General features: G+C 37.0%; 1 long non-coding RNA gene across 1 annotated transcript in view; it reads right to left on the bottom strand.

Moving 5' to 3' along the window:
• The window catches only part of LOC133279495 (uncharacterized), a 42,962-nt gene extending 30,107 nt beyond the window's left edge, over window positions 1-12,855 (bottom strand). The window contains exons 1-2 of the long non-coding RNA XR_009746957.1: window positions 12,761-12,855; window positions 12,353-12,475 (exon numbers count right to left, since the gene is read on the bottom strand). This is a non-coding gene — a long non-coding RNA (uncharacterized LOC133279495). The remainder of the gene's footprint in view (window positions 1-12,352; window positions 12,476-12,760) is intronic.
• Window positions 12,856-15,106: the final 2,251 nt, after the last annotated feature.

Below are 15,106 nucleotides of genomic sequence, written 5' to 3' on the forward strand. Positions count from 1 at the left end.
CATATATACTGAAGACACAGATTTTTTTTTACTTTCTTCCCATTTTGCTCAAAATTCTTGTGGATCATAATGTTTGTCGTGAACAAAATTTACTTCATGTTTATGTACAGAACTTATTACATCATTGCCAGTATTACTTTACTTCAACCTCTCATAATAATGACTACTACAGCTGACCATGTGAGCGCATTATTTATCCTAAACATTTCTAGGAATAAAAAGACCCTGATTCCAGTCCAGCCCAGCCAGTGGTCTGTGCTGGCCATACAGACATTTTCCTTATTGCTACCATCAGAACCTTGTTTATACCCAAACCCCTTACAGCATCTGTAGAGACTCACATCATTTCTAGTAGATGGTGGCTGACTGTTAACATGCAAAAATATCCCGTATGAGGTTTCTAAACAAAACTGCTGTACCAGTCTGAAAAATAGACTTATTTTTCATAAGTCTGTTTCTGTTGAATGTATACCCATCTCACCCCCTCAGCCATGAATAGGAATATTCCTCCCAGCATAAACTCTTTAGGGTACAAACTGTGCCTGCATCTATATTTGAAATTACCTAGCACATTGCAGCATTCCCCAAAACAAAATAATAATATGCAGACTGCAGAATGTGCTTCTCCAGCATAAAGCATCTGGTTTCACAGTTCATTAGAAGTTTCTTTTTCTCTTATGGCTTTGTGGATAACTTTATACATGCTATTTAGAGCCAACAGTAAATTGGCATTTCCAACGTCACAGTTTGAACACTTTTCAAAAACTACGGCAGACACACGTTGTTTTGGCTTTGTCACCTTATGTCCCACTCTCCTTGTTCTCCTGATAGTTTCCTGCATGCAAGAAACTGATGTTTTCAGTAAACTTAAATGGTTGCTTTTCAGTTCACATTTTTAACCACTTCTTTTATGTTCTCCATTACAGGCTGTTCACGTTCCTGTATTGGGCAACACTACTTATACAGATGAGTGAGCTATTCATTTCTGGAGTTTCATGAGTTCAGGCCTGCTTTGTCACCTTTATTTAGGGATAAATGATGTAGGGAATCCCTAACCTTAGGGATAGATCTGATTTATCCCTTAGCTCTTAGGTATGCTATGTTTTGTCTAGTCTTGACGCTTTTAGCAAAAGGTCTTCCTGATTGTTAATCAAGTTTTATGAATCCTTTGTTAGCAGCTCTCTCTGTCACTCTGCAAACACAACCACCACCTTGCAAATGCAGACAACAGGGCTCATCAGTTTTTTGGTGCTGATCACAGGGGTGATATGTTGTCTCCCAGTTACCCAGTCACTCATTTAATACAACATTAATTAACTGTAGTGGGGATTAATTCCAGACTGGAATTTACATTCACTGTAAACCTCAAGCTTGCCACGCCACCTCCCACCCCACAACCTCCTATTTGACTCTGGTAGAGGTAGAATTGATCTGAATTCTTCAAACAAATTCAAAACAGCCTCTGCAAGTGTGTGGGTTTTCAACAAGGCTTTAACACAAACCAGCTTGAAGCAAAAAAAACCCACACGGCAGGTTGCCAGGGAGCCTGGTCTATTCAGGCAGATGAGGAGATTCTGAGGACCTAGATCAGCTTGGCATTAGTGCCAAGTCCCTGAGCATTCCAAATCTGAAGCTCCAGAGCAGTGGCCATGCTGCTGACCTAGCCCTGAGCTTCTCGTCACTCTGGAAAACAGAGATGGGTAAATTCTTCCTCCATAAGAAGGCTTCGGAACATGATTTTGGCTTGGTTTCATAGCACTATTGCCTTCCCCAGTGGTTTCTCGGTGTGCAATGATGGAGCACAAAGTCAGCTTTGAAGCTCTATCTGATCACAAGGCTCTTTCTTCCAAAAATATCTAGTTTATTATATAAATAACTATTCCCTTTATTTAACACTCCCCTAATTCTTCCATGATCTGCAAGCTTTAAGAGGAAAGGTTTTTTTTTTCAAGGTCATTATTCACATAGTGAAAACGCATTACGCCATGACTAGATCCTTATGAGGTGTTGCTGAAAACATCCCAATTACTTTTTGCAATTAGTTTACCAGTTTTAAATCTGTTTAATATGGGGTACACTAATCTTTTATTGTATCAAAATGCCATGCTGTACTAAGTCAAGTATATGATTTTAAGTATATTATGACAGCTCAGTAAGCTTTATCAGTCTCTTTAGCTCAGATCTTTTCTCCCAAGGCCTGAAATCCTAGAGCTAGTTGCCTGCCAAACTTTTACATGTATCTGCAATTTTTACCATGATCAGTGCCAAGACTCATCGTTAGCTGAAAACAGTTCACACTGTGTCTTATATACAAATCAAATGAGGGGCAATTAAATAAAATAAGTTAAGCTTTATTAGAATTCAGATGTGGGGTGTACTGCTGGTTTGCCTTTTTTATATTTTTCTTTTTCATTGTGCTTTTATTATTTGGTGTTTTTTAAATAAAACTGTCCTCACAGAAACTATTCCCTCTTGGAAAAATACCCCTTTTTCAAGAAGATAATTTAAACTCCTTTCTTATGACAAACCCACTCTCAGTTTCAAAGGAGTCCACCTTTGAAAACTGGTATCATCAAGTTTATAACTATTTCTAACATAGTCAAGGAGCAGGAAGATCCCTTGTAAACAGATCTTTAAATGCAATTAGGTATCTAAAGATAAGATTTCTCTCTCCTAGGACTCTCTAACAGGTTTAGGTTTTTTCTTTCTTTCAACAAATCTCTAACTAGCAGTAAAAAAAGCCTTTTTGTTGTGATTTTCTGGTTTGTCTATCACCAAATCATGGCAGCTCACAATAAAGGCCAGGGGAGGAACAAGCTGGGAACCTCAAACCAGGTATATTTTCTAAACCACATCTTACTGGGTTTTTTCCTGCCTTGTATTATTAATTACATATTAAACCTGCCCTTATTTATCCAAGAGCCCAGGATCACATGATGCTTTAACACCACTGGAGATGCTGTATCCTTAAAGTCTGACCATTTGACAGCAGGTGATGGTGACCATCTACAGAAAAAAATGGCTTTATGGCAGGGTCAGAAAATTTATATGGAATGAGCAGTTAAAATTTTCATTTTTCTATGTATTTAAATCCTTTGGTTTAATTAATGATTTCTAGCTCCCAGGGTTTGAGAGATGCACGTTAGTTTTGGTGGTGGTGTGTTTGTGGAAGTGCAAAAGCACAGGAACATTACAGGGACACTCATCTCCAATAATGGGACACTCAGCTCCAATAATTCCATTTATGCATATTTATATATATTAAAAAATACATGTATGTGTATGTGCAAATATAAATTCTCTCTGTACTAGTTTCCATTGTTGTTCAATTTCTGCCCCATTTTTCTACAAGTATATTTTGCTCAACTAAGGAAAAAAATCATATGATTTAACTAAAGAAGTTCAAAAGTTTCAACTACAGTCCGTAAGTCTGGATGTACTGCACTAATACTAATACACGTTTCCAACAGGCAATTAGTGTTCCCATTCACTCCAGGTTCAGTATTTCCATGGTTCTGTCCATCCTGCACAATACTCGTGTGTGGTTTTTGGTACAGTCAATTCTAGTGCCTCTACTTGCTCAACCAAGGATATATTATACTTGTAGCAATTAGATTTGACTGTAAATCAGCAGAATGGAGATTTCTCCCAATCCCATTTACAATATTCTTGAAGAAAATAGGTATGCTTTCCAATCTTATTCTCCCTTACGCTCCATTATTATACAAAATGGGCCCCAGAAGCTATGCATAACTATAAAATGATTATGATTTATCTGGGTATTTTGTTCCTTTAATATATTATGCCAATTGTCCTGATTCAACTAAGTAATTCTGCTAATTTAACTTTGGGGTTAATCTTGCTTTAAGAACACTTTTTGCTGAAGACCACACTCAGTGGATGCATTTTCTCATTTTTAGACCTGCATGTAACCTTTAAAAAAAAACCCACAAAAAATCAACAAAAGTTTCTAGCATATCATGTGATCAATAGATACAAGTACTTTCATTTTTTAAATTAGTCTAAGGCTATTTTCCTTTTACTGTTGTATAAACAGGGAATTGAAGGGTAAAATAGTTAAAACTTAATGCTATAGTGCTAATGTGGCTTTTAAATCACGTCAGCAGCAATCACTGCATTATAATTAACAATTTATTGAACCAGCAATAAAATGAACATCACATTACTTCTTAAAGCAGCAGAATAAAATGGCTAATAAATAGCATAAGCCAGACAAATTGCAGAGTAATAGAAATTTTCTTAAGATTTATAGTGTGCAGAAAGATGGATGTGCTATTAGTAGGAGCTCCAATACTTGACAAAATTCTTTTGCAAAGACATAGTTACTATGCATGTCAGAGTTCACAAGTCTAAGTGGTTTATCCAAATTTCAACTCACTGCTATTACAGTGGAAAATACTCATTACAAGGTTTTGTAACTGCAAGCAATGTGTACATTTGCCAACATTCAAACTGCTACTGCCAAAAAGATACTAAAATATTTTCTAAACTGTCAAATAACAAGTCTGTTAGCTTAATCTGAGTCTATTTTATACTTCACAGGCAGTAAAAACTCCTGGGCCCTATCCTGATGTCTCCACTCGGGCAAAACTTTCCTTAACTTCAATACTTAAAAGTTACCAGGAGTTTCTGCCTATGAGAATGGCTGGCTTGGGCCTGACTTTACAAGGAAATTCATTAGGGAAGAAACAGATATTCAGTGAAGCTGGAAGCTCAGCTAAATACCTCATCTCTATCAGGGCTGAGGTTACTGACAACACAACCGTGTTACGTTTTTAATGTTCCTGCTGTTAAGTTGTGTTGTGATTCGTCATGTCAAAGTGTCTTTCTTATGTTCTCATTTCAACATAACAGATGCAGTTTTACATGACATGTCACAACATGGAGCATCAACTGGAAAGAGTCTAAGAGAGCTCTTTCTATTTCTTTTTTTCAAAAAAAAAAAAGCGAGAAAGAAAAAGGGAGATTAAAAACCTTGCTATGCAGATTTTGTGAGCAGACAGTATATTTAGTCACTCTAAGGAAAGGACCTTCAGTCTTTAGCTTTAAATTGAAATATATCGGAAGCTAACTCATGTCCAAATTTCATATGTATTTTACATACAAATTTTAACATGAAATCCAGAGTTAATCTCTGCAGTAATTAGCTGCTAAAAAAATCGAGGCTGATAAGAACATGCAGGTATTTAATAATGCATTACTCTCTGAACCTTGAAGATAAATTACAATTAACTTGCTGGTTAAAGGTGTTGATTACATTATGAGATTACTGTTTTACCACTTTCAAATAAAGCAGTTCTAATGATGGTGCATTTCAACAGAAATGAAAATGGGGTGAATTTGAACACACACCATGAACACAAACCCACTCACATGTGAGGAAATTACTGGCTACAATCATTCTATAGTCATGGTGCCCATATATGCTGGATACACTAAAACAATTATAAAAGACCATCACAGCTGTCTGACTGAATGGGTAAGTACCAGTCTAGCTGCACTGAAGTCATTATTTACACTGAGACTTGGGAGTTTGGTCTCCACACATCAAAGCAGGATTTTACTAAGCCTCCATTCAACAGAGCCTTGAATAGAAGAAGGTATTTTTGCCTCTATTAATAAAATCCTCTAACAGGAGGCTCTAAAGAAACACCAGCAATTGCCTCTTTGAGACTTGTAAACTTTTCTCTTTCACCCATCCCTGCTAAGCATCTGCAACACCCATTTTCACAGCTTATCCTACATTTTTGGAGGTGGTTGAAGCACATCCATTGAGCAGCAGCAACCACAACTCTCACCTGAATATCCAAAAAACCCCAAATTAATCTGAAAATGCCAAAGATGTAGATGGAGCCTCAAGTACCCACAGGACTAATGCTCATTAAAGTGATACCAAACATGCTAGGGTTTAGTTCATTTGACAAAATGCCCCAGCGCATGGTTCATCATGTCAACATTCTTAATTTCTGCAGAGTAGTGGGGTACAGTTCTTAATTAAAAGGGGAAGAATGTATTGCCAGCCCCAATGGAAAGGTCTCATATTGCAGGGTGCTTCATTCACCCTGAAAGTCAGAGAAGGTACAGAGAGGAATAAACCACTCTAGCAGTAGACAGGAATAAACCGGAGCCACAGGGATGGTTTTTGCCCTAACATTAGTTCAGCTGTGATTCATTGCTGGCAGCAGCTTTTTTAATTTGCCCAAAGATACAAATTCTTCTGTATCAGCTAAAAGAGCTACCAAAGCATTCAATAATCTATTGAACATTAAAAAAAAAAAAAAAGTACTTGATTAAGAAAGTATTTAAGTTGTATGCCCTTCCCTCATTGCTATTTAAAGGATTCGTAATCAAGGCACATTTCACAAAACAATGAAATTGGGAATAATAACGGCACAACAAATTAAACTTATTTCAAAAGTAAGTCTGATCTCCTAATATTTTGAGGGTAACTGTTATTTACTACTATCTACTGAAAAACTTGTGCAAGTCTTCTATTCCATGTTCAAATCACCCTCTCTAGTAATGATGGTTTTGAATAAGACTCTAAACTTTGGATGATTGTCCAAGTTGAAAGAACACAGTTAAGCAGCTGTGGTTGCTTACCACAAAAATAAATACTATCATTTAGTGTGAAGGGAGAAACATACGAAGTATCTGAAAAAATTTAAAAATAAAAAAATGCATTGTACAAAAATTAAAAATTGCATAATTCCATCATATGAAATCAGTATCTACGTTTCACATCATGCTGAAAGTTAGTACATGAAAGACCAAAGTTATTTTTTGCTGTATAGGTCATAAAAGGAACCAATATAAAAAAAAAAAAAAAACAAAAACAACGTATCTGGTGCAATTTTGCTATAGATAGACACCTTCAGGTCAATAGTGTGAGATGGACAGTCACTTATTAGAGTCATCGCTCATTATCACATCAAAGAGATTTCTCTGAAATTCTGGTGATACCTACACCCAGCTTTACCAAACATAGCAAAAAATCAAGATATCTCAACACAGGAAATGCATATCAGCATGGGAATTAATTAATTCCTTAATTCACCCAAACCATATCAAGTTCTGCACTATGCTCAGCTTGGTTCTGGTTTCAGTGAACTCCTCACAGCAGCTCAGCTTTCCCCAACCCTAAAAAAAATTTTAGAGTTTTTGGATTTGGAGGAGTATCATTTGTATTTGTGTAAATGCACAGACACACACATTTCTTTTTTGGACACATAGGTAGATAAAGAAAAACTGTTAGTACATGAAGTGTAAATACTAAATGAGACAGATAGCTGCATAGTTTCATCTCTGATCTACGTACATTCTCATCACTGTTACAGCTCTTTCACTGGCTATGCTGCCGACACCCAGCTAAATCCATGAGAAGTGCCCAGTTTGTGCCTTAAAGTTGGGGAGAAAAGAAAACAAGAAAAAAATTGGGGTGGGATATGCTTAATTAAAAAGGAAATAAAGTTTTGCTATTACTATGTATATCGTCCATAAATATGTGCAGATATCTGCAGTATTACACATTAAATCTAAAGAACATTGTCAGGTTCTTATTTTAACAGGTCTAAGTTGCAGGTGAGAAGGAACAGGACTGTAGTGAACTGCTTCATAAAAAAGAAGCCACCTCTGTTTACCTCTGAAATTACATCTAAGATTGTGGTGTGCTTCTGAGCTTGTATACAAGGAGCAAAGCAAAGGACATCAGGGAAACTCCTTTTTTTATCATCTCTACAAGTATGAAAGTGAACTATGGGTTCTGCATCCATAGAAGTGATACAAATAAGACAAGGGGACAAAAGTTGCTGCAAGATGACAGGCGGGTGTAAGTATTCTACATGAAATATTGATGCTCCTGTATCATTTTATTGCATTCTATACATATAGATCATAAAGTATGGAGATTGTTCAAATTAAGCAATTCTGTTAATCAAAGCGTTCGGAATAAATGCATTCATCTTAAGCATATATGCTCTGTTTCTTTGAAATGTGGATCAGACAAAGGTGCTGAGCTGCCTGTGTTGGAATGAAGTGGGGTAGAGCCTAGAATCATAGAAACATAGAATGGTTTGGGTTGGAAGGGGCCTTAAAGCTCATCTAGTTCCAACCCCACCTTCCACCCGATAAGGTTGCTCAAGGTCTCGTCCAACCAGGCCTTGAACACTGCCAGGGATGGGGCAGCCACAGCTTCTCTGGGCAACCTGTGCCAGTGCCTAACCATCCTCACAGGGAAGAACTTCTTCCTAATACCTAATCTGAATCCACTCTCAGTTTAAAGCCATTCCCATTGTCCTCTCACTACATGAAGTTACAGCTTGTTTACCAGTGAAGTGAGAAAACATGCACATAAAGGAAACAGGCAGGGATCAAGGGTGAGAATTAGATCCTCTTTCTTCATTCTGAGTATTTAAAATATATTTAAGCCACATTTCCAGGTTTTGGTTGGAACCTTGCTCTTTTACATTACTCATAATGAAATACATGTTCATTGGATAGCTCTGAAATTAAGAGACACCAGACATCAGAAGACTTGCAGTGTCATCAAGAGAGGCCAACAATGTTTCACTAAACTTATTTCTTAAAAACAAAAAGCAGCATCATTTGGATTAATGAAAAGACAGTAAATAAAAGCTTCAGTGGTGCATGAAAACACCAGTACAATCTCCCTGTATCTTTGCAGACTGTGCAAAATATAAATATTTAGAATTTTATAGCAAAATATATAGATAACTGAATCTGGCTTCCTTTCAAGCTCTCCATTACTACATGAAGAATATGCATGACATATTTCTGTCAGCAAGCTAGAAAGCAACGTGAACGAAAGTATGCTCTGGAATACCCCAAGCCTGTTAATGGGACAGATTCCATCTTCAGAAGATGGCATTATACATACATAGACACTTGTATAAACAATGGGAATATGGATCACCTTCTTTGGGTTTTTCATTTTGTTTTTTTATTCCTCGAATATATTCTATGTGAAACAAAATGCTGCTTAACACATTGCTGCAGATATTGGAGGCATGAAAAGGTACAGTAAAGCCCTATATTTTAGATCATAGCTAGGAAGACAAAAGAAATGAAGCAAATTGAGAGTAAAGAGCTACATTATTTTTTTTTACCCAGAAAAAGTCAAAGGCTCTACCAAAGCTGCATATTTTGTGAAACAAAGTCAGAGACTAACATTGCTAAATTCAGCATGGAAGTGTTTAATTTCCCATAATTTAGCTTTCTGTTTGAAACAGACCACTGTGCCATGACAAGTACATACTAAAGGGGAATATGGAGGACATTTTATGACAAAAATGCTGTTTGGTAAAGTCTATAAAGTCTAAGTTTCCTGCTGATCTTACTCCAGACAATAACTGGGGGGAGGAAGAGGAACCAGGAAAAATGTTTATTAAAAATGACATTTGAGTTAAGAAAGCAAATTTTTTATAAGATATGAGTTCACCGAGGCTTTGAAAGAGGATTTTTTTTGAGATGATCAAGTGATTGTCTTAGTAAGAAGCTTCATTAAATCTTTCTAAATCTGCAGAAATCATTTTAAAAACTTAACTAGTACTCACACACTTCTGCAGCTTAGACAAGTTAGCTATTTCTGAGATTAGCAAATTTTCCTTATGCTGCCATCTTGTGCCACACAATCCAAGCATACCTTAACAGAAAAAAGAAAAAGTGGGGGGAAAAGGGTGAAGGAAGTAAAAAACCAAACAAGCCACCACCTGTATATCTTTGGTCCACACAGCTGTAAAAATACCCTTCAAAATATAAGCAGGGCATACAGGGTAGAAAAAAGTTTTGGCAGTGCCTACAGATAGGTTGGAACAACAGTTCAGAGTCTTATGAAACAAGTCAATGTTACAGAAAAGGGGAAGTTCATCTAAAATAGCGTCACACTTTTGTTGCTATCTTGCAATATTTTCATCTTTAAATGCTTTTATTGCTAATAAAATTCAGTCTGACTCAACTATTGATAAGAGCAGTCCACCATGAGGAATCAGCAGGAGATGCTCCATCTGAAATCAGGCGAGTTCAGTTCCCAAGCAAAGTTCAGCACAGCTCTGCTGTTACTTAACTGCTTTTCTTTCTTTAAATTTCAGCATTTATCCACAGCCAAGTAGATTCAAAAGTTATTTTAATTATGCGTTTCCCTTTACACTCACCTTGGCTTTCCAACTCCTAACATATTCGTTATGCCAACATTACTATTGTAGCATAAAATTCTTCACCCACCATCATGTTTTAAGAAGTCATATCTGTTCTGTCACTTGTGCCTTATTTGTTTTTCTAAGAAGAAACTATTCAACTTTAACTACTGAAAAAAAAAATCACTAAATTCACCTAATGTATTTAAATAGTGGTTGTGGTAACAGTTAACAAATAGAGCTGTTTACTTATTTTGAATAACTTTCATATTTAATGGGTAATTTTCCTGACCAAGGCCCCCAAGGCTTTTCATGAGGACTAGTGCTCCATTAGTTTGGGTTCTGTAGAAATACAACATAAAATACAGGGGAGCGATGTGTACAGCTGGATGTGAGACAGTAAACTACACTGAGGCATCAGTAGTATACATGTGACAGACTTAACCTTTATTAAGTTTCCCTAGCCATTTCTGAAAGCTAGGAAAAGTACCGCTTTAAGGAAGGACGTGAAGGAAAATATTGAAATACGATTGTGAAAGTCAAGGAATGCTCCTTCCAAGCATGATAGGACACACAGAGTGCTAGTTAATTTATTATGTACAGAAACACCACCAGGCTTTGTGTTCTTATGCTGTAGAACAATAAAAACCAAGCTGTCCTGTTTTGAGGAAAGTAACAGCAACATGACAAGAGTGCTACAATATAGCATTAATGATCAGTCTGACTAGTTGTGTAATGCAAGTAATAGTAAAGACGGCTCCACAGCATTATTGCCTCTTCTTCCTTCTACCTGTCTCTTAAAATACTACCCTTCTATTTCCTGTCCTGGCAGAAATTATATAAAATCTATACCTCTTATGATTTTTTTTTTTTTTTTTTTTTTTAGCTAAACTGCAAGAATCGTCCTTTTTCCCGCTTAAGTCCCCCCTGTAAAGAACAGGTACATGCATGCTTTCCACCTCACATAACTTCTTCACTCCAAAACCCCTAAAACTCCCCCAAATCCCCCATGCTGAGAACCTAGACCAGATGATTTTTGAAAGCCTGCAAGGGTAGACAACCTCTGAGAAGAGCCTCCATGCACCTGATGTCATCATCCAGGTGGGGGACAACGCCTACAGAATTGCACAGGCCTTGGCATCAGCCCTATGGAACACCACTGGTAAATCGTCAGATGCTGGTTACACCTTGAGCAGTCATGTGCTATGATTTTTGCTCAGCAATTCAGCCAGTTTCACACCCACCTGGCAGGCAGTCCATGCACCCAGCCTAGATTTAATGCACTTGTTTTCCATCTCTAGGTTGCCTGAAAGCTGCCCTCTGGGTTTTGGAGTAGCTCATAATAGTTATGCAAAGTACGAAGCACATACGTAGCCCATAAAAGCTTCCACAACTCTTCCCCGTGTTCCTGATTAATGCCAGGAAATAAAGATAATTTTTCTAGGAATGCGCATACTTGCATATCATATTTATGTCTATCAGGAGATACTCTTTATGAAAAATTAAGAAAATGCTGCTACAAGATTCCCTCATTTCCAAGTGAAATTTTGAAAAAGTGCACAAACTGGACACAGCACTACAAAGTTTTCCCAGAGCCATTGATACTACCAAGAAACCAGAAGGACAATATTCTTCCCTCTATTTGTAGTATTGCCTATAATCTCTCACCTTCATAGTACAGACCTTTAGTATAGAATAAAGCTAAAGCAAAGGAGTTAAGAAATAAAAGTCTTTCATAGATGGTACAGATGCCTTCAGCACTACCCTTCCTGAAACAGATTTTAGGCCACAGCTTCTGCACTTGCTTGAAAAGGCAGAAAGACAGAAATGGCTTGATATTTACTAACATTAACTAGTTTATTGGGGCTATAAATAATTTGCATTGGTTCTGGGACCCTGTTATTGTGCAATAACATCAGACTGCTAAACCTAATCCATAGTTCACATCCGAAAAACATAAGGCAAGATGTCTTGGTCTAGCCAAGTATGAAAATAATATCACTGGGGAAAGATACCCAAACCGATAGGACCCCAAATCATGTTCCTGATTTCCTACAATACACGTATGACACTAAAAAAAAAAAAAAAGAAAAGCCTTGGATTGGTGATATTATTACTTATATTAATTTAAACTACTGAACAACACTTCTAGTGTCAAAAGTATAAAATGTGGTGTTTACTTCTCACAGGATTTCACAGGAGGTTATACTCAAAAAGTGACTTCCAAAGCATGATGAGTTTTCATTCAGGCAACTTCAGTTCATATCACTACATCAGGAAAGCATGATGCACAGTGAAATGAACTACAACAAACATAAGGAATTTGGCAAAATTATCCACAGTACCTAAGAACAGATTTTGTAAATGACAAAAGGAATGGCAAACCATACCCGCTCAGCTTTGCAGGTGCAGAACATTCTTAAGATTCCATGAAAGAAAGAAAAAAAAAAAAAAAGAAGAAAAAATGATAATAAAAAAGATTAGGACAATGTTTTCCTCATTTATGACCTCAATTATACGTGCTTCTGTGAGTACAAGAAAGAGGACATATCATTAAATGCAACTTGGACAGCATACTAATTCTATACCTTGATGGAAACAAAACACCATGGGTATTGTGGCTAACTTGTAAGCAATAGCACAAATGCTTCTCTGGCAGGGCTAGATTAGCTCAGCAGATGAAACCATTACTGCTTCCAGGTGGTGGTAGTGGGGGTGATGTCTTCTCAGTGCTCGACAAGAAAAAAAAAACATGGCATAAATAATAAAGAGATGTGGGATCAGAAAGACATTATGTTTCAGATTTGTTTTAATGATATTTCACAATATTTCACAGAAAGGCCAGATGTTGCTCTCCCTTGTCAAAGAAGGCCAGTTGCTATATCTCAGATTCAGTATTTTCATCTATTTTAGTCAGCTGTCTGCATTACTATCTGTCTACTTGGTACTGAGTTTACTTTCTTTTAAAGAAAGAAAGCATCAGCTCTTGGAGATGGACAATTCTTGCAATGTTTTCACACTTACAGACATTACAAAGGTCAGCAAGCTGGGAGCTACCAGGAAAACCATTCCTTTGCACGTTCAGTGTTCCCATACTAGGGATGGGTTCATGGAAGGGAATCAAGAAGTAGGTATGTGATCCTCAAAGGCAGAGAAAAGTGATTGTCTTCTGGTGGCCTTCATCCCACTACAGAGAAACAGAGGAGCTTTATTTCCTTTAAGAGGTGTAGAAAACTGGGAGCAAGAAGTCATTCAGCTGTAACCCAGAAGCGCAGGGGGCTTCCAGGTGACCTAAAACAGTTCAAATAAACAACTTTTCACATGGAACCAGAAGATTGATATAGTGCTAAGAAGTCACAATTCCTTCAGATGGACAGAGCTATGAAGCATGAGCAGCATGAAGATTTAGGTGTAATTGTGGGATCTTCAGAACTCCAGCAAAACCTACACACCCAGCAGTTCTGGGGAGTACACCAGGTGAGCTATGAAGATAAATGTACTGAGCCAGCTGTCACTAAATAAAGATGGGACTCCTGTGATTACTGATCTAAGTGGACATTGGGCTGGAAAATACAGCACTTTGTGTCCAGACGCAGCTGTGGCACAGTCCAGAAAGTCTTCAGTGTCTGCACTGCAGGCACCTTCTCCAGCTCCTTTTTACAGAGCTGCAGCATCTGACAAGGCCATCCGTCCTGCAGTGCATTTGGGAAAAAAAACTTAGACTTCAGGAGGGTATCTGTGAGCATTTTAATTCTGTTAAGATCAAAATAATGATAAACAAGGATAATAGTCACAAAAAAATTCCCCCTCCCAAAAGAGTCCTAGAAATCCTAATTTACTGACTGGTAGCTAGTTTCACTAAACAGAGATATAGTAATTTAATAATCTTACCATAGCAGTTTTCAGTAAGGAAAATTAACTAATTCATTATCACTTATAATTTGCTGAGGCATAGCTGCCATATTTGTAAAATCAGCAGGTTCAGAAAAAAGCAAGTTTTTAATGAATGTTCTTTTTTTTCCTTTCTAGATACATAAATGATACAATTACTTAGCTCCCTCTAGTGCCAATTTCTAAAATAAATTTCCCACTAATGACTGTATTCACCAATGTAATCATAGGAGCAAATTAAAAATTCACTTGGCAATAATTAACTAGTGAACTCTCAAAGGATTTAGTAAATTGCCATGAACTGAAGCAGAATTCAACTAGTGTCACAGTTACAGAGAAAGGTCAAATGTAGGCTCTTTGAAATAACAAAAATATGACATCAATGTTAAGACACTCTGTATTTTGAACAATTGAGGCACACATGCCAATAAAGAAGAGCAGTCAAGGAGCAGCTATAGCAAGTGCAGTAGCTCTATCATTCCTCTGACATTTTCAATGCTATTATTAAAGTTGTATCTGTGGGTTTTTTTCGTTTGCAGTCTTCATTTTTAAGGATTGATAATTTTGCTTTCTAAAGATACTCCAAGCTGAAATAGGGCACACACCTAGACTTTTTTTTTAAGCAGTAAAAAAAAAATCTTTTTTTTTTGGTTTGTTCTGGATTTTGAAAATGGGTAAAAAATAGTATCATATACAGTTGCCTTGTTCATAGATTCTTCCCTTGGTATATTCTTTTGGCCATAGAAGGTGCTGAGCTAGATCAAACTTTGAAATAATCCCATAGAAGTACTCTAAATTAATTAGTAATAATAATAATAGTCGCTAGTAGAACTAATAACACACAAGCATTCAGTGCATGCAGAGGAATGCTTCTGCTCATCCAGATGTTGGAGGAAAGAGAACCACAGGGGCAGGAAGGGTCCTTAGCTGGTATCACTGGTATGGTTCCTATGAGTTACACTGTGAATAAAAATAACCATAAACACAGCCATATGAAACATTTTATTTGTTAGGATATTTGGGGCTTTCTTATAATTGTGGTG

Source organism: Pezoporus flaviventris, unplaced genomic scaffold, assembly GCF_033815535.1.
Source record: "Pezoporus flaviventris isolate CSIRO_AGI_PZ_B2104156 unplaced genomic scaffold, CSIRO_AGI_Pfla_v1 ptg000001l, whole genome shotgun sequence".
Lineage (NCBI taxonomy): Eukaryota > Metazoa > Chordata > Aves > Psittaciformes > Psittacidae > Pezoporus > Pezoporus flaviventris.